The sequence below is a fragment of the Vicugna pacos genome, chromosome 5 (assembly GCF_048564905.1).
Source record: "Vicugna pacos chromosome 5, VicPac4, whole genome shotgun sequence".
Classification (NCBI taxonomy): Eukaryota; Metazoa; Chordata; class Mammalia; order Artiodactyla; family Camelidae; genus Vicugna; species Vicugna pacos.
In genome coordinates, this window is record NC_132991.1 from 14,853,520 (window position 1) to 14,875,625 (window position 22,106).

Sequence of the window (22,106 nt, forward strand, 5' to 3'; positions counted from 1 at the left end):
AGTAACACATCAAGATCAGTAATTTAAAAAGAAGGGATCATAAACAAGAATGGTTCACTGTGATTTCATTTATTACAATCCTAGATCAAGAAGTTAAGCTTCTATATAGCTGTAGAAACTTAAAAAGCTGTTTGTGAAATTCAACATGTATTCCTGACTTCTGTTCATTTAAAGTGAATCAGAGATAGAAGAGTACTTCCATAACATGGCAAAGAAGCCCTACATGTAACTAACTGCCAAGTATAGTATATAATAAAACACAAGCATCCTTCTTCTTTGCATTAGAGGCAAAAGGAGGTCAAAAAAATTTTCTAGTCAATACAGGGAGATTAGGGAAAGAAAACAAAGGAGATTTATAAATAGTGGGGGGAAATGAACCTTTTCAGACTTTCATTTCTTTGTTTTGGAAAGTGAAGGAAAATAAGTTAATCAACTTATAGTCCATATTCCAGACCATGAATGGTATAAATACTTTAAACAGATTTGAATTGAGGTAGGGCATAAATCCATACTTTTTTGATTATGAAGTTTCCTTTTTTAACCTCAAAAACTTTCACAAACTTCCAGGGGATATTTTTTTTTCCCATTTGCTGATTCAGAAAATAGATTATGGTTAAAACTTACTATGAGTTCAGGAGCACTTAAAAAATTTTACAGGGCACTGTAATTCATCAATTCATTACATTATGTTACATACTTCTTTATGCTTTTGAAAAATAGTAGCACATATATGGCTGCTTGGAGTTCATACAAATTTACACGCCTTCCTCAATAACATGGCATCTCCTCCCACTCATGGAGTTCATGGCCCACAGGCAGGAACAATTGCTGAAGACATCTTCAGAAAAGAACAGAAGAAAACATCTAAGTGGGAGAGTATGGCTCAAAGGAGATAATCCCTTGATCTGACACATCTGCAAGACCTCTTGGGAATGGCTTAGTGACTCACCGTCTTACAAAAGCCATGAAAGGCACCTGATAAGCACATAAAGTTTGGTTCCTATGTTGACATACTAAAGTAGAAGGATTGTGATTCACCCACATAATTCCTAATTAGGAAAAACAGACTAGGGAAAACTAGTTCTCAAATGTTAATAGAGATATATGCTGTATATTACTCATAACCAGGAATAATCACATGGCAAGAGAAGAGGGTGTGGGGTATAGTCACATAGTTATTCACTCTCTAAGGAAGGAGAACACATAGTTCATAAACATACACTTCCACTGCCTGCCAACATAGTCACGTATGTACATGCAAGAAGATTTAATAATAAAACAGCGAATAATGACAATTAAACGGAAAGCAGCAACTTAGTGATGGAGAATTCCTCCATTAAAGCTTTTCCATTCAAAATGGATTTCAGCCAGTAATTGGTTCTTTATTCCTCCCTGTAGAATGCATTCTTGGTAGCTACCTTCAGAACACTGCCAACACCGTTACACATTTGCTTTATATAGCTTTCAAGTTGCTCTGCAAGTTTTCTCTGGCCAAAAACTTTGTAAAACCTACTGAGGGAATAAGAAGCACAGACAGGTTGTCTCCCAAGCTTGGAATCCATTGCCTGAGCAGTTTCTATCTAAATTTCTGTCTTTTCCAGTACCTTTAGAGTGGCTAGTGACATCAGCTAATTATTATTTTAACACCGAATTTAGTTGACTGTATGAGGATAAATCTGCCTTCAATTCCCTTGCATCATTTGCCACCTCTCACATTGAGACTTTTTTGATGATGTTAACTTTATCCTAATTTTGATTGATTTTTATTTTTTTTTAATAGTTGATTTGTAATGTTGTGTTAGTTTCTGGTGTGCGGCATAGTGATTCAGTTATACATGTATATATTCCCTTTCATATTCTTTTTTATTATAGGTTATTACAAGATATTGAATATAGTTCCCTGTGGGACACAGTAGGTTCTTGTTGTTTATACAGTTTTGTGAAGATTTTTCTCGTAGCTCTACTGGTATGAGATCTTCTGTCAGAGTTCAGTAGGTATTCTGTGAGAATTGTTTCACAGATGTATTTTTTATGTATTTGTAGGAGAGGGTGAGCACTGAGTCCCACTATTTGGCCATCTTAAAACCCCCATTAGCCATTTGACCTTGGACAAGTAATTCAAGTTCACTGAGCCTCAGTTGCCCCATCTGCAAAATAGCCATCTTTTGTGGAGGAAGTGCCATAAAACACACAAAGCATTTGGCATGTGGTAAATACTCATACAGTAGCTATTGTTATGGTTTGCTCACAAAATATAGTGTCTGGCACACAGTAGGTGCTCAATTAGTAAGTATTAATGAAACCCCATCATCAGATTCATATAGCAGATCTGAAAAATGTGGCAGGGAACAGTTGCCTGGTACATAAGGTCTGGAAAGTAGCCTCCAGGACAAGACAGATAAGCCTAAAATAGTCATGGGAAATGATAAAGATAAACTTCCACCCCCTCTACCCCTCCCGGCAACATTCCCTGCTTCAGAATTCCATCTCTTCCCAGGCAGAGATGGTATTGGGACAGCTCTTGTCTTAATGGAGCAAAGAATTACCAACAATCCAAGTCCCAATTAAAATAAAAGTTACCAAGTGTAAGATCCCCTCCATCTGTCTAGACTCTAAATACAAAGAGGATTTTACTTAAAGCTTCACAATTGGAGACATCTTTTATTTCTCTTTAGATTCAAACCCTAATGAACAAGAGATTTTTTCCCCCACCCAATTCTCCCATCGCTGACACAACCATCACAAAACAACTTTGTCCCCCTGGGACATCAACACAGCACAACTCATTGTGTATCCTGATCAGCTTTCCCTCCCCCCACCTTCTGCAGGACCCTCAGTAACACTCACGAAGAACAAGGCTGGCAGTATAGCTGCTGGGCAAGGGTATACATGTTTGGGGAAGAAAGGAAGAGGCTGGCTACATGTATTATCCAACCATCAATGAACAATGTTGATGGTCCAAACCACTGAGACCCGTTCCATGTGTTTTCACTCAATCAGGGGTCAGCATGCAGACCTTGTGAACATTTTACAAATTAATGACTGCACTTACTCATCTTTCCTAACCTTGGCCTTCTGTCCTGTCCCTTGCGAAACCTGCATATTCTTCCCAAAGACTAACAGTAGGCAACTACTTTCTTAAAAAAGACGAGACATTACAGCCCGCAGTTCCCAAGGACAAGAAAAACTAGAGCAGGACATGACACGACAACGAATTGATGCTTTCCACATTGTCTAGCTGCCTTCATGCTGAACGTGTAGGATTAAAATAAGAACCTGATGTTATTTTGCTTTGCAGCCACGGATACTTATATTGTGAGTGGATCACACGACCCCAGGGCTTTGTAAACTGCGGAAAATGATGGAGGGAGTGGGGAAAGGCCAGGGGAGCAGGTCCTCACAGCTCTGAGTCAGAGCTCAGCTATTCGGGGGATTCCGCTCATCTCCCTGGGGGTTAGTAAAGCAGAAAAGACAACTAGTCCTGGCCCCTGATGATAAACAAGGGAAAGAACCCAAAACTCCACAGAAATGTGATGGATGATAGAAGCCCTAAAAAGAACTACCTTCAAGAGTTAGAAAGCTCAAGACGAAGGCAATATTAGCAGCAATGTGTGTGCTAGGTGAAAGTGATGACTTAGCCCAGAGTCCCCTCTCACCGAGCCCATCCAGATGTGCACCCTCAACTGATGTCAGGGTTAGAATCATCTGGAGCAGGAAGGAAAATCTGACTGAAGATTAGAAATTGGCTATCCAGAATCCAACACGTGGGTTTTGAAGGACGGACTGTGGTCCCTGGGGTATCCTAGGAATCATAAGCCATTTGAAAACACATGAGCCTGTATTCAGGGTGCTATGAGGATGCAAAGTAGTGGTATGAAAACACAGTTCCTAACCAGAAAGAAACTATATCCTCATTAAGAAAATGGGGCATGTGAAATACTCAGAGGAATAAGAATAAGAGAGACTAACTGACTCTGCGGCTCATGGATACAAAGAAAGCAATTGGAATAGCAGAGGGAAGAATGGTTTCTCTGCTGTCTTGGGAGTGGGCATTTCCAGCATCCCCTCCCCCTGTTATCTGGGGGGATGCCTCACTGTGTGTGCCAAGGATTGGATGTTGAGTGGCATGCCCCTTCTGCCCACATGGCAGGGCCACACATCTTAGGCTCAACCAGCTAGACCAACAGTCCCACTTTGTTTCTGAATCTAGACCTACGGATGCAAAAACTCGGAGACAAGGAGGTTCACTCAGTGTCAACAGTGGGGTTCCACAATGGCCATGATGTCCTGGCCTTACTTTCCCAAGACAGTCCTTTCCTGCTTCTGAGCCGCTGGACTTGTCTCGTTCTGGTCTGTTTGCTGGTCGTCCAGGCTCCTCCTGACTCTGACTGTGGCTCTCTGAGCTGCTTTCTGTTGTTTTGACCAAAACTCCTGACTTCTATAGCCATCCTACTTACAGGGAATTCCCTTGTTTCTACTGTATTACTACTAGCTTTTAAAAATAACAACTGTGCTTATTCATCTTTCCTAGTCCTGGAGCTCTCAACACTCATGGCTCCTCAGGAAGGGTCTATTTAATTGAAAAAAAAATTGAAAGGCATCAAATGATGAGTATTCTTTTGTGTGTGTGTTTCTTTTACTACCTGGCATGAAATAGATGCCCATCTTAGAAAGGACATTTCCCTTGGAGTCCAGTTAAATTCCACCTCTTACTTGGAATTCTTCAGGGCATCGAGAAAGTCACTTAACCTCCCTGAGCCTCAGTTTCCTCATCTGCAAACAGGGGCAGTAATTCCTATTTCACTGGGCTATTGTGAAAATTAAATGAGGCATTAAATTGGGAAATAATGGTCTTTTCAATAAATGGTGCTGAAACAATTGGATATCTACTTGTAAAAGAATGAAGTTGACTCCTACCTACCTCATGTCATATACAAAGATGACCTCAAAAAGGATCACAGACCTAAATGTAAGAGCTAAAACTATAAAGCTCTTAGAAGAAACGCAGAAGTAAATCTTCATGATCTTGGGTTAAGCAAAGGATTTTTAAAGATAATAAAAGTATAAGCAAAAGAAGAAAAAAAAATAGATAAATTTGATTTCATCAAAATTAGAAACCCTTGTGGTTCAAAAGATACCATTAAAAACACAAAAAGACAAGCCATAATAGAATGGGAGAATGTATTTGCAAATCATGTATCAGATAAGGATCCAGTACCAGAATAGAGTGGATTTGTTTGGGGTGAGTAAGAGTCACTGCTAATAGGTAGGCTGTTCCTTTGAGGAGTGATTAAAAATGTTCTAAAATGATATAGTGATGATAGTTACCCAATCTGTAAATATACCAAAAATGCTGAGCTACACACTTTAAGTGGTATGTAGATAGTATCTCAGTGAAGTTACTAAAAAATTAAATGACACAGTGCATATACATAATAGAGGACATATCTAAAATGTACACATTAGAACTTTGCATACAAATACACAGGTAAGTAAGTGCTCAAAATAGTTTAGATTTTGTTGCTTTGACTTATGATGATTGCTTCATTAGGGAGAAAGTACTGGAGACAGAGTGACTAAAGGAAGGTGTTTCAGGTGGATTAGAGTAAGAATCCCTCCCACCCAAAGCTATGAAAGACGTATTATTTTGTAAGAATCCTCTATATTTCTATCAAGAGCTGCAAGTTGTGTTCATATGTGTCTCACCTGTATTCTCACCTGCCATGACTGTATCTAACACCCCAAATGGTTCTATCTTCCTCGACCTTCATCCCTCCAGTCAAAGCGTGCTTACAGTGTTACAGAGGAAGTGCTCACTCTCCCCTCTGACTAGTTGGATTCTGCCTTTCTTCTAGTCTCACCTCGGCATTTTTCCTTTCTGCTTACTTATCTTGAATGAATTTAGCACAGAAATTCATTTCTTGATATTCAAATTCTTCATACCGAGTCAAGAGTTTGTTTGCTTTTGGATGTTTTGCTGTTATTGTTCGTTCATTTATCTGTCTGTTTTTCATGAAAGTATAGCAAAAAGGCTAAATATTCATGCCAGAGTTGTAACAGTGAGTGTCTCTGGGTGATGGTGGGATTAAATGTAATTTTTTTATCATTTTCCCTATATTTTGTGATATTTTCCAAATATTCTATAAAGAATCATGATCAAAAACTCACTGTAAGTGGAAGAACATTACATACTTAAATGTTATAATTTAGTCCCGAGATGGTTTATGAAGGGAAGTATCTCCAAAGTGAAGATGTCCCCAAAGATGCATTGGAATGTTCACTGGACTAAACAGTGTGTGTGTGAGAGAGAGGTGTACATTTTGCCTTTGTTGAGACCCTTTCTATGGAATTCGGAGGACATTCATCTTTGCCAATTTCAGGGGTCAAGGCCATAGTCACATGTTTAATCCAGTTTTGCAGATTTAACACGGTAATTAGTGCCATCACTCATACATGTTTTGCACTTTCCTCGGTACCTCCTGGTTGGACTCTCCCTGGAGGAAGAAAACCTGAGTGATATGTATCACCAAGGTACTACCATACATTTACAGTCTTACAAAAATTTCTAGTCTAGATAATAATTAAAGGCAGAAATGTAACTTAATTAAAGCACACCCTTCTCAAGCCCTGAGGGTCAGTCCTCAGAGTTCACCTACAGCGGTGTTTAGCTAGACTGTTCTGGGGATACACTGGGGCTGTCCTCTCAGGGGCAACCTTCCTTTCCAATCCCTGAGATGGAACCTGAGTAAGAACCAGGGTAGGGGTGGCTGGTTTAGGTGGGTGTGAAGAAGAGGAAAGCAGGAATTTCCTAATGTGTGAGGACTAATGTTAAGAATCACGGTGGTATAATTAAGACATCAAGGAAACGGAACTGAATTTGGTCAGGAGCCTAGTACACCCACAGACAGACTAGTAAACCCAAAAATCACAAACCAGCAAATCACAAACTGAAGGCTTTGATGGCCTTCAGATGTGTTTTAGTCAGTTTACAGAATATTATTTTTATTTTTTTAACTTTTAAAAATATTTATTTATTTGTTTATTTATTTTTAATCAAAGAATAGTCAGTTTACAATGTTGTGTCAATTTGAGGGGTACAAAATAATGTTTCAGTCATAGATGTACATACATATATTTCTTTTCATATTCTTTTCCATTATAAGTTACTACAAGATATTGACTATAGTTCCCTGTGCTATAGAGTACATACATGTTGTTTATCTATTTTATATATAGTAGTTAGTATCTGCAAATCTCAAACTCCCAATTTATCCCTTCCCACCAAAAAAAGTTATTTTCAAATTAATGCTAGTATTTTAAAATGGGAAGATTTGACCAAAAAGTCCAATTTACAGCTTCTTTTAAACATTTTTTTAAAAAATTGAAATGCAGAGCTAGCTTCTTTTTGGCAACAATTGCTGGTGCTGAGTATCAGCTACATCCCCCAGACATTCAGCAGGACAGGCTCTCTGAGTCACCCACTTCCTCAGGAATCCCTGCAGTCTACACCACAGTGAGATCCAATGGTGCTCTCATTTATTATCATGATTTTGTTTTTCTTATTCCTGGTGGGCTTCCATTACTTATAACACCTGTACCACTTTTGCAGACATTGAGTTTGAGCTTCTACCCATCTCCCTTCCACCCCTAAACCCTTCTCCCGGTGTACGCCTTAGCATACTCATTCCTTTACCTGGAATTCTCTTTTTCTTTATGCTCACTGGTGTCTTGTTAGAAGACAGATCAGAATTCAATCCCTAGGCATTTTAAGCTTCTGTGGGAACAGAATGGTATGGTACACATGGATTTGGAGTCAGTAAACACTGATTCAATTCCCAGTAGTAACAGTAACTAACCTGGATTATCAGAAATATGTGAGTTCAGATCCTAGCTCCTCCATTTTCCAGTTTGATATCTTGAGCCACGTTATTTAACGTCTCTGAAGCTCTTTCCACAGCCATGAATTGTAAATATTTGCCCCGCCTGCCTCATAGGATTGTGAAAATCAAAGGTGTTCTAAGATGACACAACTGAAGAGGGTTCACAGGAATAAATCAATTTAAGATAATATGATGGGGGGGTAGGTGGGTAAATTATTACTTTGGATGAGTTGGTCAAAAATACATCTTACCAAATTTTCCAAATTCTGTATCTGAAAAAGCAAACAGTATAATAATATGCTTCCTAATTTGTTTTTACCATTTATCCAAGTCTGTGAATTGCATACTAAATGTGCAGAAGTATTTTGTCTGTATGTGACATTTCCCCCTAATTCTCTGGAAGATCCAATAACTAAAAATCTTCCTACCACAGTGTCTATAGGGTGCACTATTATAGAAGTTTCCACATACAAAAATTTTTTAATTGGCTTATGACGTATATCTGGCATGACAACATTTACTTTTTGTTTGTTTGTTTATGAGGGGGAGGGAACTAGGTTTACTTATTTATTTATATTTGGAGGAGGCACTGGGGATTGAACCCAGGACCTCTTGCATGCTAAGCACGCACTCTACCACTTGAGCCATACCCTACCCCCTACAATAGTCACTTTTTAATGTGAGTGTTAGTAGCTATAACTATGAGGTTCTGATCTGTGGCACCCAAAAAATAGAGAGTATGGAGAACTTGGTCACAACACAAATACCTCTGTTAAATTGTTTTTAAAACATTTTTATCCTGAATATGAAATCAATAGATATTTATTACAATAATTTAGTTATGGCTGTAATTCTCATATGTATTTTGGATAAACACTGTTAACACTTGGTGCATTTCCTCCCCATCTTTTTTCTCTGTAGTTATTTTTTATTTAGCATCATTTCATTGACAGTTTTTTCAAAAATCACTATTTTAAATTTCTCTGTATTTCATCTTATGGAGGTAACATCTTACTTCTTTGATTACAATGATGAAGCTGCATTTTTCTGATTATGATGTTAATATACGTGAATTAAAAACAAATTCAGCAATACAAAAGTGTACAATAAGGATAAAAATTACCCTCTCATTTTAGTGGAAGTACTTTCAAACTTTCGTTTGTAGGCAGACACACACGTGGATAGACACCAGCTTTAAAAAATGAGTTTATAATACACATTTATTTCTAGCTTACATTTTCCACTTACTATATCAAAGGCATTATTCCTATCAACCAGATATGTGTCACTTTTTAATGGATGCATGGTGTTGCACCCGGGGGTTGGACTACAATTTATTTAACAATCATCTTCCAAGGGACTTTGAATTATTCCATTTTCACTACTATAAGTGTTACTTATTCACTAGTATAAGGATTATAACGGTTATAACATCCGTTATAAATATCCTATACACAGCCTTCGTAGACTTTGTGATTATTTAAGATACATTCTTAGAAGTGCATTGTTGGGTCAAAATTATGCTCTCTCTGACCCAAATTACTCCTCCTCAAATTTGTCCCAATTTTATTCCTACCAAGAGTAAATGAGGAGGCCTGGTTTTCACCTCTTCATCAATTAGGATGGCTTAATCTTTGCTAATAATAGGTAACATAATAATATCTCATTACTTTCATTTGTATCTCGTTCATTTCTAATGAGCTTGAACATCTGCTCAAAAGCTACTCGGCCAGTTATATTTCTTCCTTGGTAAACTGCATTTCATTTTCTTTAACTATTTTCTATTGGGATTGTAATCTTTTTTCTTGTAGATTTATAAGAGCTCTCTTCCATCCATAATTTATTTGCCAATTCCCCTATTGATGAATAGTTTTCTTTATTTTAGCATTATAAATAATATAGTAATGAATAATTTTATAGGTAGATATTTGTACATACCACATATTATCTCCTTTGAATAAATTAAAATAGAATAGATTAAAATATTCAAACACATACTGCTAAAATGCTTTCCATAAAAGCCACACCATTTGACACTTCCACCATCAGATTGTGAGATAATCTACCTCATAGCAACCTGCTTTATATCCATTCAGAGTAACAAAATAGGACGCAGATAAGGGCATAAAAGAACATGGCTTATAAATCACAGCAGGAGGAGACAGGCAATCCTGCTGTAGGACCTCTAGAAGCCAGGGCAGAAGAGGAGGAGGATCGACCATGGAGAGGCATGCTATCTTTACCTCTTTTAAGGTTTTCCCCAAAACTAGCTCCTTCATGATTCATTGAAAATATGTGACTGCTGCTGATTTAAAATTAAAAACCTGCTTAACACATTTAACTTCTTAATTTTTCGTATTCCACCAACTAAGTCCAGTTACTTATTATACAGATACTGGCTTCTCTTAAAATTCCTAAATCCCAGGGAAACCAAGGAAACGAGATTACAGCCCAAATGTTGGGCCATTTCCTGGTGATGTTGTGAAAACGGGGACTCCTGAGACTGGGCCTGGGATGACAGGAGGTAGTAATAGCCTTGGGTTTTGCCAATCAAAGTACAGAAGGGTGTTTCAGACAACTGCTTAAGCCACTGAAAACATGCAAATTTTGTTCGTTTAACAAATAAACACACAGAAAACCTTGCAACACCAAACTCAAATCAACGCTATTTCAGTAACCAAAGACTAGGCAGGTTCTTGGTTCAAAGGGCTTTTCCCAATGAAGTCCAATCACGTAACCTGTCATCAATTATAGCACGTGGGGCAACGGCAGTGGCAGCAAGAACAAAAACAGGATGGTAATGCCTAATGCAGGGAGCTGATAAGGAATGTCTAATTAATGGTTCTGGAGTACTTTCAAGGTATAAAATCCCGTAATAACATTAAATGGCATAGTCATCCAGTTAAGGCAATTAACAGCCTGTTTGGCTTCTTTCAAACACAGGTGATCACACAAAAACAATCCTAACAAGCAAACTGCAGCCAGTTTAATATAATATATATATATATATATATATATATATATATATATATATATATATATATATATATAAATATATAAATATACTAATATTATATATATTAGTTTTTTTTTTAGATAAAAGCTCCATGTTATATATAAATTAAAAGTTCAGTTACATGTTTTTCCACATACAACTCAGCTGATTTTGGTTGTTCTTTCCCAACCGCTACTGGTTATAGACCATATTATAATCACCATTTTCTGACCAACAGCCTCAACCTTGCTGCGTGATTGAGACCCTGCTATATATACAACATGAAAGTTCCTGCAAACAGTGTTATATTTGTGATTGGTTTTTAGGAGAAACATTTCAGCCTTATTATTAATGATACTGCTCTGTTGTGTCTCTTACCATTTGCTTCTTACTCTTCTTTCTCCCCCTTGTGAAATCTTACTCCCTCCTGGGATTTTGACAATCTGATGACTTCCAAATTGTTTTATTAGCCCATGCCTCTTTTCTAGGCAACAGACATCTACTTCCAAATACTCACTGGTCGCTTCCACCTGATGTCCAGCCTCACATATCCAAAGCCCAGCTCTCAAGACTCCTCCATGCCCATCAAAGCCTCCTTCATCTTTTTCTCTTAGGCAATGATGTCACCAGCCTGAGTCACTGAAGCTCTAAAGGTCAATTGGCCTCTCTTTCTCTTCTCTCCCCTTCCTCCTTCCCCATCCATTTCTGCTGACCCAGCTTTTAGAATCTCTATTGTATCTGTCACACTCTCTCTATACCTGTGACATTGCTTAGAGTCCTCCCCAGTTCCTGGTGGGACCATCATCCTCACTTATTAACTGCAGTCCCCAGGCTCTCTCCTACTCACACCTCGAAAGGACTGCCAACAAGCTGTTCCAGAAATGATAATATGATTACATTACCGTTCTTCTTAAAGCCTTTTCTGACTTCCCATAGCCAACAGTACAAAGTTTTTTTGGACAAAGGTGTATTTGTCAAAGTGGAAGAAGGAAAATATATTTAAGATGGTGTTTGATTCATAATTTTTAAATGTTTAATGTATGGCATGTGGACCTCTATTTGCACTCTTGCCTCATGCTCAAAAATTGGAATGATGGACCTGATTCTGAGGTGTCCAATTACTCTGGTTTCTCCCCTTAGCAATTTTTAAAATAACATATTTATTGAGATATAACACTATACAATAAAGTTATCTTTTTTAAAGAGCACAATTCCATTTTTAGTATATTCACAGAGATATGCAACCATCGCCAATATCTAATTCCAGAGTATTTTATTACCCCCTAAAGAAACACCATGCCAATTACCAATCGCTTTCCAACCTCCCTTTTTCCTAGCCCCTTGCAACCACTACTCTACTTTCAGTCTATTCTGAACATTTCATATAAATGGAATCATACAATATGTGGCCTTTTGTGTCTGGCTTCTTTCATTTAGCATAATGTTTCCAAGGTTCATCCATATTGTAGCATGCATCAGTATTTAATTCCATTATATGGCTTGATAATATTCCACTGTATGGATATACCACATTTTGTTTATTTGTCATTTAAAAGACATTTGGGTTCTTTCTACTTTTTGGTAATAATGCATAATACTACTGAGAACACTTATGTACAAGTTTTTGTGTGGATATATGTTTACAATTCTCTTGGGTATATAGCTAGGAGAGGAACTGCTGGATTATATGGGAACTCTATGTTTAGCATTTTGAAGAATTGTCAAATCTTTTCTAAAATGGCTGTACCATTTTACATTCCTACCAGCAACATATGAGGGTTCTAATTTCTCTACATCTTTGCCAGCATTTGTTATTGTTCATCTCTCTCATTATAGCCATCCGAATGGGTGCAAAATGGCATTTCACTTTCTTTTGATTTGCATTCACCCAAGGATTAATGATCTTGAGCATATTTTCATGTGCTTATTGGCCATTTGTATATCTTGTTAGAAGAAATGACTAAATCCTTTGCCCATTTTTTAAGAGTTATTTGTCTTATGGTTGATAGTAAGAGTTCTTTATATATCCTGGTTGAATAATATATCATTGTATGGAATACAAGTCCCTTATCTGATATTGCAAATATTTTCTTCCATCATGTGGACTATCTTTTCACTTTCTTAATGATGTCTTTTGAGGTACAAAAGCTTTTCATTTTAATGATGTCTTTATTTTTTCTCTTGTCATTTTTGCTTTTGGTGTCATATCTAAGAAACTTCTACCTAATCCAAAATCATGAAGTTGTACTCCTATGTTTTCTTGTACGAGTTTTATAGCTTTAGCTCTTACATTTAGGTCTGTGATCCATTTTGAATATTTGCATAAGTTAGGAGTTAGAGTCCCAACTTTACTCTTTTACATATGGATATCCACCTTTCCCAGTACCATTTGTTGAAAAAACGATTTTCTTCTGCATTGAATTGTCTTGGAACCCTTGTCAAAAATCAATTGACCATAAATATTAGAGTTTATTCCTGAACTCTCAATCTAATTCCATGGACCTCCATGTCTAATCTTATACCAGTAACATACTTTTTTAGTACTGCTGCTTCCCAGTAACTTTTAAAATCAAGGACTATGAGTTATAAATTTGCTCTTCTTTTTTAAGATTGTTTTTTGGCTATTCTAGGTCATTTTCATTTCCATATAAATATTACTATCAGCTTGTCAGTTTCTAAAAGAAAAAAAGCGTCTTGGATTTTGATAACAATTATGTTGAATCTCTAGATCAACATGGGGAGTATCACCATCTTAACAATATTAAGTCTTTCAATACATGTAAATGGGATATCTTTCCATTTATTTTGGTCTTCTTCAATTTCATTCTTCAATGCTTAGTAGTTTTCAGTGTGTAATTCTTGGACTTCTTTTGTTAAATTTCTTTGTAAATATTTTCTTTTTGATGTTATTATAAATTGAATTGCTTTTCTTAATTTCATTTTCAAATTGTTTATTGCTTTTGTGTAGACATACAACTGATTTTTGTATATTGATCTTGTATCCCGTAACATTGCTGAATCACTTATTAATTCTATTTTAAAATGAATTCTTTAGGATTTTCTACATACAAAATCGTATCACCTGCATATAAAGATAGTTTTACATCTTTATTCCAATCTGGGTGCCTTTTATTTCTTTTTCTTGTCTAATTGCTCTAGCTAGAACTATATTGAATAGAAGTAATGAAAGCAGACATGTTATATATTTTTTTAAGGGGAAAGGTCTTTCACTGTTAAGTGTAATATTACCTGTAAGTTTTTTGTAGATGCTCTTTATCAATGTTGAGGCAGTTCTGTTCCTAGTTTGTTGAGAGTTTTAAAAGGTGTTGGATGTTGTCACATGGTTTTTATGCATCTATTGAAATAAGCACATGGTTTTTGGCCTTTATTCTATTAATGTTGTGTTACATTGTTTTTTCATATGCATAACCAAACTTGTATTCCTGGAATAAATCTCACTTAGGCATAGTGTATAATCCTTTTTATATGTTGCCAAATTTGGTTTGCTAGTATTTTGAGAATTATAGTGTCCATATTCATAAGACATTATCAGACTATTGTTTTTATTTCCTGTTTCTTTAGTCTCAGGGTAATACTGGCCTCATAGACTGAGTTGGGAAGTTTTCCTTTCTCTTTTATTTTTGGAAGAGTTTGTGAAAAATAAGTTTTAATTCTTTAAATGTTTGCTAGAATTCACCAGGTATCTATCTGGCCCACTATTCTTTGTAGTAAGTCTGTTGATCATTAATTCAATCTTTTTGCCTTTTAAGAGTCTATTCAGATTTTCTGTTTGTTCTCTGAGTCAGTTCCAGTAGTTTTGTGTCCAAGAATGTGTCTGTTTCATCTAGATTATCTAATTATCTAATATAACAATCTACTTGGATTAATATCTACTTTATTTCAATAGACAAAAACTTTGTTCCTATAGAGTTACCCTTCTTTGTCTTCTTATTGTAATAAACATTACATTCTTCTACATTATGAGCTCATCAACATAGTTTTAAACTTCTAGCTTGCATTTTAAATAAGGCAGGAAAAAAGGAGTTATAAACAAAAAATACATGTAAATTGTCTTTTATATTTTACCAGTGCTCTTTATTTCTTTGTGTGGATTCAAGTTACTATCTAGTTCCCTTTTATTTCTGCCTGAATGTCTTCCTTTAGTAATTTAAGGAAGGAAAGTTCTGTTAATGATAAATTCTCTCAGTTTTCACTTATCTGGTAATGTCTTAATTTCTCCTTATTTTTGAAGAATAGTTTTGCTGGATATAGAATTCTCTTTCAGTACTTTGAATATATCATTCCACTGCTTTCTAGCCTCCCTGGTTTCTGATGAAAAACTGGCTATTAGTATAAGTGAGACTCCCTTACATTTAACAAGGCTCTATATTCTTGCTGCTTTAAAGATTCTCTCTTTGATTTTTGACAATTAGATTATGTCTCAGAGTGAAACTCTTTAGGTTTATCCTACTTGGAATTCATTGAGATTCTTGGATATGTAAATTCCCATATTTCATCAAATATAGAAAATTTTCAGCCATTATTTCTCAGATATTCTTTCTGCCCCTTTCTATCTCTCCTTTCCTTCTCAGACTCCCATAATGTGTACACTGGTACACTTGATGGTGTCCCACAGGTCTCTGAGGATCTGTTAATTTTTATTCTTTTTTTACTTTATATTTCCATATTGAATAATTTCATTTGACCTATCATCAAACTTTCTGATTCTTTCTACTGCCTACTTAAACCTGCTGTTGAACCCAATAGTGAAGTTTTTATTTTAGTTTGGCTTCCTTTTAAACTTTTTATCTCTTTATCGATATTCTCTGCTTGGTAAGATATTGTTCTCATATTTCCCTTTATTCCTCTAAACATTATTTCCTTTAGTTCCTTGAACATAGTTATGATCACTGATTAAAAATTTTTGTCTAGTAAGTACAGTGCCTGAGCTTCCTCAAAGATAATTTCTATTGACTGCTTTTCCCACCACACCACCCCCATGATTGGAACATACTTTCCAGCTTCTTTGCCTGTCTCATAAGTTTTTTAAAAAATTGAGCTTTTAAAATAATATATTGTGGTAACTCTGGAAATCAGATCTGTCCTCCAATCAAGCTTTGCTGTTGTTCCTGTTTGTTGTTGTTGTAATTGTTTTTGCTATTTCTTTAGTGCTTTTCCTATTCTTACTCTGTGGAGTGTGTATTCTTTGTCATGTGTGGTTAGCTTAGTGGCCAGCTAATGGCTGGGCAGATCTTTTTATAATGCCTTCAGCCAATAAGTCTTTCATCCTTTGCTGAGGGGATTTCTGTGTATAGCGGGGCACATTTCAATTTGCCAGCTGTTTACAATTCTTCCCTGGTTTTCATTCCCTGCATGTGCAGAGCCTCACGGTCAGCTATAGGTGAGAGAGGTAAGGGACTTCTTAGGTCATTCCTGAGAATGTGCACACCTCTGTACACGTGCATGCCTTTTATGTTTCCAGGAACATGTGAGCTTTCCAACACCCCAGTGGACATTTCCTCCCCTTGCTTTTCATTTAGAATTTTTTTGATTATCATCCTGTTTTCCCCAACTCTTACTGCTGCCTCAGGCAGCTGTAATGTTAATTTCTGTGATAAATGTCCCAAGAGAAAAGTTCTTTGCATTGAGTTTTGAATCAGGTCAAATAAAAAACAAGACCTACCAGTGGGAGTTCCCAAGGAGCTACCAGACAGGTCAAACCATGCGAATTCTCTGGGAATGAAGCTCTTTGTAGAGCTTGAAACAGGCTTTTCCCCTCCACTGGCTGCTACACTACTGATTTTCACAGCTACCGTGATGGAAAAACTGTTAATTTTCAAGGTTTCCTCAGAGCTGGGAAGAGGTGCCTAGGAATAGGGCAAGCCAAATGACACAAAGCACACTGTTTGAACTGAGATTCAGGGTTTTGGTTTTGTTTTTGTTTTTTCCTGAATAAATGCTCCTCAGATTGTCTTAAGCCTTTGTTTAATTTCCCAAGTTCAAAAAATGTTGATTTGGACCATTTTTGTCAGTATTCTCCTTGTTTCTATGGAAGAGTAGACATTCAGAGGTTTTTACTCCACCGTTTCAGAAGTTTCCTTTAGCATTTTTATAGGCACTACAGTCAGGAATTTAAGTGGTTTGTCTCATCATAGATACTGCTGCCAAATAATCTTTGGTAGATCTCCCACCCCTTGACAAAGTGTCTTTTTTCAGAGGTATCTTTGAGTTCTTTGATGTTTTAAATGTAAAAATAATTTTCAACTTATTTTCTGTTACAAAATGACAAGTCACAATTATTATGTGTTTAATGAAAATGATATGAAGTAGAATTTCAACCAAATAGAAGACAAAGACTTGAAATTTCTAATCAAACATACATAATGAGGCTAGAAGTTTGTCCAATTATAACAGAAATATTCTGCTCTCTAGGGTTTTTGTCTTAAGAGCAATTTTTGATACCTTAATCACTGTATATTTAGTTCTCTTTGACTCTTATTATATGCTCACCTATAGACCCACAGATTCATTGCTAATACTCTGCAATATTCAGCAATGATGACCAGGGACCTGTCCCGATATCTCAGCCCTGATGCCTGGATTTCACCTTGCTAAGGCACAAAGTAGATAATCAGTAGATTAACCAGACACTAGGATGGAAACAAAACAGGAGAGTCTTAGGTAAAGGAACAACAACCAGAAAAATAAATCATATGCAGGTTTATAACGACAGGTGAAGGATGCAAACTTAGATTTCGAAAGTCATGGGATACAGTCCAGCTCTACCACTCACCAGCTCTGTGACTTAGGAAGTCACTTTTCCACTGATAGTCTCTGCTTTCTCTATGTAAATGGAAATAATGCCTACTTCAGGTTTTTTTGCAGATTAAATGAGCTATGCATATATAGCACTTAGTGTAGTATATGGCTCATAATAAGTCCTCAGTAAATGATATTAGATGGTAACCAGAATAATCCCAGTCCTGAGCAGATTGTAACTCACTACATGAATATATTCCAAAGGTGATATTATCCCACCATAGAGACATTTCCCAGGCTGGCTCATATTTATGAATCTCCCTCATGTGTGACACATGCCACCCTCCTACATAAATCACAGACTTCTGGGGAACATGTCATTAATTCATGCATATATTCTTATGATTAACATTGACTGAGCATGTTACATATACCAGGCACTATTTTAGCATTGGTGTAGGGTATGAATGAGCAGACAAGGTCCCTACTCTCATGGAGATTCCATTCTAACAGAGGATGGAGGCAGATTCTGGTGACTCCTTTCCAACATTAAAGACTAAAAAAACCTAAGGTGGCATTTTCCTGACTCTCTCTTAGCTCAAGTTCTGCCGTGATCCAGATTCCACCCTGAAGAACACCCCTGCCCCAGTGGGATTTGAAGATCAGAGTGAAGGTCAGGAGGTAGATGCTATATATCTGCTGTTCCTGCCAGAGGTTTGGGTACTCTGCAATCTGTTTTGCAAAAATCCCAGTATCCTGCCCCTAGCCGCACATGTTTCAAGAAACAGAAATGCTCATTTGTGGGGAGGAGATGACAGGAGAGGCAGCGTAATCATGGAGCTAGCAGTGGTGGCGTCAGCTTCCTGAATCCTAGCTTCATATAGCAAGGGACAGAGCTATAGTGGTTGAATTCTCTGTTGTTCTAGGCACGGTCTCAGAAGCTCTGCCACAGGGGTTGGATGTAGATTACAGGCCTTCTCGACTATAACCTCGCTAACTCATCACTGGACGCCCAGGGTCTAGCACAGTGATTGGATTGGATATAGACCTCCTCCTACAAGATTTTATATGCCACCTAAAACCAATATGAAATTCCTTTCTGCTCGAACCTGCTGAAATGGATGATGTTACTGAATGTAAAACAACAAAGGGAAACGAATAGGAAGATCAACAAATAAACCCACAAGACAAGCACTGGTTGTAACAAGGGCTATAAAGAAAGAGTGATGTAAGACGTGGGAAGGTTTTGCAGGTGGAGTGGTGAAGTGAAAGGAAGCAGAGCCCTTAAGCGAAAAAGAGCTAAGGGAGGATCTAGAGACATCCAGGTTGAGCAAACATCAGTAGCACAAGCCTAAATATGGAAAAGAGTTTATTGCATACAATCCTCAGAAAGAACAGTAGCATGACTGGAGATTTGGGACAAATGGCACAAGACCAGAAAATTCAGCAGGGGCTATAGATTCTCAAAGTGTGGCCCACAGACTGGCAGCAGTCTGCCAACTGTTTGTTGAGGATCCATGATAAGTACAAAATGTAAGTAAAAACAGAAATTTTGTAGCAATTTGATATTGCCACAACATTCAAGCAACATTCTTACCATACTTAATAAAATGATCAGTCCATAACAGGCTGGAAATTAAAACAAAAACAAAACTGGTCCATGAGATAATTTGAGAAGCATTGTTCTCCATCTCTAGCTTCTAAAACTTTCCCTGTAAAGGGCCAAATACTAAAAGTTTCAGGCTTTGTGGATCCGAAGGGTCCCCGCTGCAACTACTCAACTCTGTTGCGGTAGTACAAAAGCAGCCAAAGACCATATGTCAGCGAAGGGGTGTGGCTGCATGCCAATAAAACTTTATTTACAAAAAATCATGGCGATCAGATTTAACCCACCTAGCTTGTCAGCCCTGTTCCAGGCCACAGGAAGAAGGCTGGGCTTGACTCTGAAGACAACAAAACTACCCACTTCATGTTGGGCTTTCCTCACTCTTGACCCTTTCTCATCACTGCTTCCATGTGTGCAGAATGTCTTTACATCACTGCTTCTAAATCAGAAAGGATCTTGGAGCTCCTCTCAGCTCCAATTCAGTGCTCTCCTCACAGCTACCCTGACAGATGAAGTCTCAGCTTACAGGGCTGGCGTTTATAGGCAGGGTCCATTTTGACTATGACCTACATCCTCAGGGAATTATGATGACACCATGACCCTGTGTTAACACAGTTAGCAACCCACAGCCCCCAGAGGCCACCACTGTCCATTCTCCAGGACGTGGTCAGTCACACAGATGTTCCCATTGTCCTCTGAGTTCTGAGGTCACCTCCAGGGCCCAATTTTCTGAGGTATACCATGCCAATTTTCTTCTGTACAAAGTTACATTTCTGTCCAAGTGGATTTCTGTAAGCACTGCCCATCACCAGCTCTTCTGGTATGTCTGAAATGGTTGCATTGGACAAGTGGTCACCACATGGGTAGCCTTGTTTGTCTCTGGGCTCTGACACTGCCACAGGCAGGAAGGCCTTCTGCATTCACACAGCATCCATTTCATCAACACAACCCAACAGTAGAACGCCTTATGCTCTCCCCATATGGAACATAGACCGCTGTGTGTATGAGGACACGGACTCCCACCAGCAGGGCTCTCACACAGAGGGCACAGCTGAGGCATTTCGTTCTGAACTCTCTTTTATTTAAGATGTCTTTCATTGACTCATGACAAACTTAATAGGTAAAACTTTGCTCTTGCAAGTTTCCTTAAAATATCCCTTCTGGGCCAACCACGGTTTATCTTGGCAGCAGGTAGCTCCAAGAGTTTTGGAAAGTCTCAGTTTGGCATAGCCTCACAGCTACTGGCACATTAAAGATTAATAAAGCGCATTTAACTGAGCTCAGGACACTGCAATGTGATCCTCCACCGTGAAATGTGCAAGATTCTTTGTTTGCAATGAACAGACCTGTAGCCAAAAAGGCCCTACCGTGACCAGCTACGACAGGAAACAATCAGGAACTTTGTGTGTCTTTGGTAAATTGAAGGGTAGGAATCAATACCCCTGCTAAGCCATGCTCTGACTTGAGCATTCTCAGGAATTTAAGATGGGCATCGGAGTCCAACCCGCGGAGCTGGGTATTTACTGAGCTTGCAGAACCACAGAGACAGTGCAGCTGCAGCTGCTGCCTTAAAATATATAAGAAAAGAGCGATTCAAAACAAATTCCGAAGTTAGCAGCTTCTCCAGTGAAAGTCAAGATAAAGCAAGGCATTTCCAAACATTTGGGATGTGCTTTCCTAAAACAAAATGCTTGTGTCTGGTTGAATATTAACCCCGGAGGAAGAAAACAGTCTTCTTGTGCATAGGTGTGGGACTGGCAGAATGAACCAGACAGTATTTGCGATGAAAAGAAAAATGAAACAAGCCCCTGCAGCATACCTATGGGATCCAAGGAGGAATCTATTTGCAATCAATCTCAGGACACCAGGACACAGGCAGAAAATATTGGGACAGAGCAGCAGAGGCAAACACTGAAACAAGTATCCTTCTGAACTCCGGAAAAGCCCGGGCTGACTCCACGTGCGTGCTGGGTGATGCCCTGCGTCTATTTACACATTGCAATCCACTCATGTCTTCCGGAAAAATCACAGGCAAACTGTGCGCTCTGCAAATCCGAGCTCTGGAGGCGAGCGCTTACTGAGCCCGTTGGAAGCTCTTGCCTCCGCACCAACAGAACCATTAAAGAAAAAAAAAAGAGAGAGAGAGAGAGAAAAGAAAATTCTGTCCTTACCGAAAAGGCATAGCAGACAGGGACGGTGAATGTTTCCCTTTTAGCGCATTCAGTGCTTTCATTCGGTCAACGAAATTCACTCTTTCATTCGGTCAATGTTCTAAGGCTATTCAGCAGAGAGTTCCTGGGGTTTTCGGATCTTCCTTCAAGAGTTTTAATCACTGGCTTCCCCGGCTGGGTTTAACAAACACTGCTGTGTTCTGTCAATATTTGTATGCAGCACCACCTTGGGCAACCAGCCAACGCGGAGTTTCAAGAGGCAGGGGGAGAAAACTGACACCTTAACAAACACGCTTCCCTCTTTTGTGTCTTTTAAGGTGGTGCTCAAAGTGTCATCTTTGATTCTGACGGGAGCTAAAGATAGCCTCTTTTGGGGACTTTCTCCACTGCCCCCACCACCTGGCTGCGTTGCGAGAGCTGGGGTTCCCGCAAAGTTTGTTTTCTGTCCCTCTGCCCTGAAGTCCTCTGCACAATCGCCCGGCCTGCCTCTCCACCAGCTGCACTTTAAATGTATTTTAATTGGCTGGAATGTCGAAAGAATCCATTTGGCAGTCGTTTACATGTGAAGCACGCCCAGGGCAGCTGAAAAAGGCCCCAGAAGCAGCCGATTACTTCATCAAAAGCTGCAGTTTGAATACCATTGACTCCTCCAGAATTACAGTGAACTCAATTCTGTAGGCAAGAAGGAGTAATTA

At 38.2% G+C, this 22,106-nt stretch overlaps 1 protein-coding gene across 1 annotated transcript in view; it reads right to left on the reverse strand.

The window, feature by feature from the left end:
* Positions 1-21,837, reverse strand: part of NCKAP5 (NCK associated protein 5) — a 912,592-nt gene extending 890,755 nt beyond the window's left edge. The window contains exon 1 of the mRNA XM_072960866.1: positions 21,412-21,837. The gene's annotated coding sequence lies outside the window, so the exon portion shown is untranslated. The remainder of the gene's footprint in view (positions 1-21,411) is intronic.
* Positions 21,838-22,106: the final 269 nt, after the last annotated feature.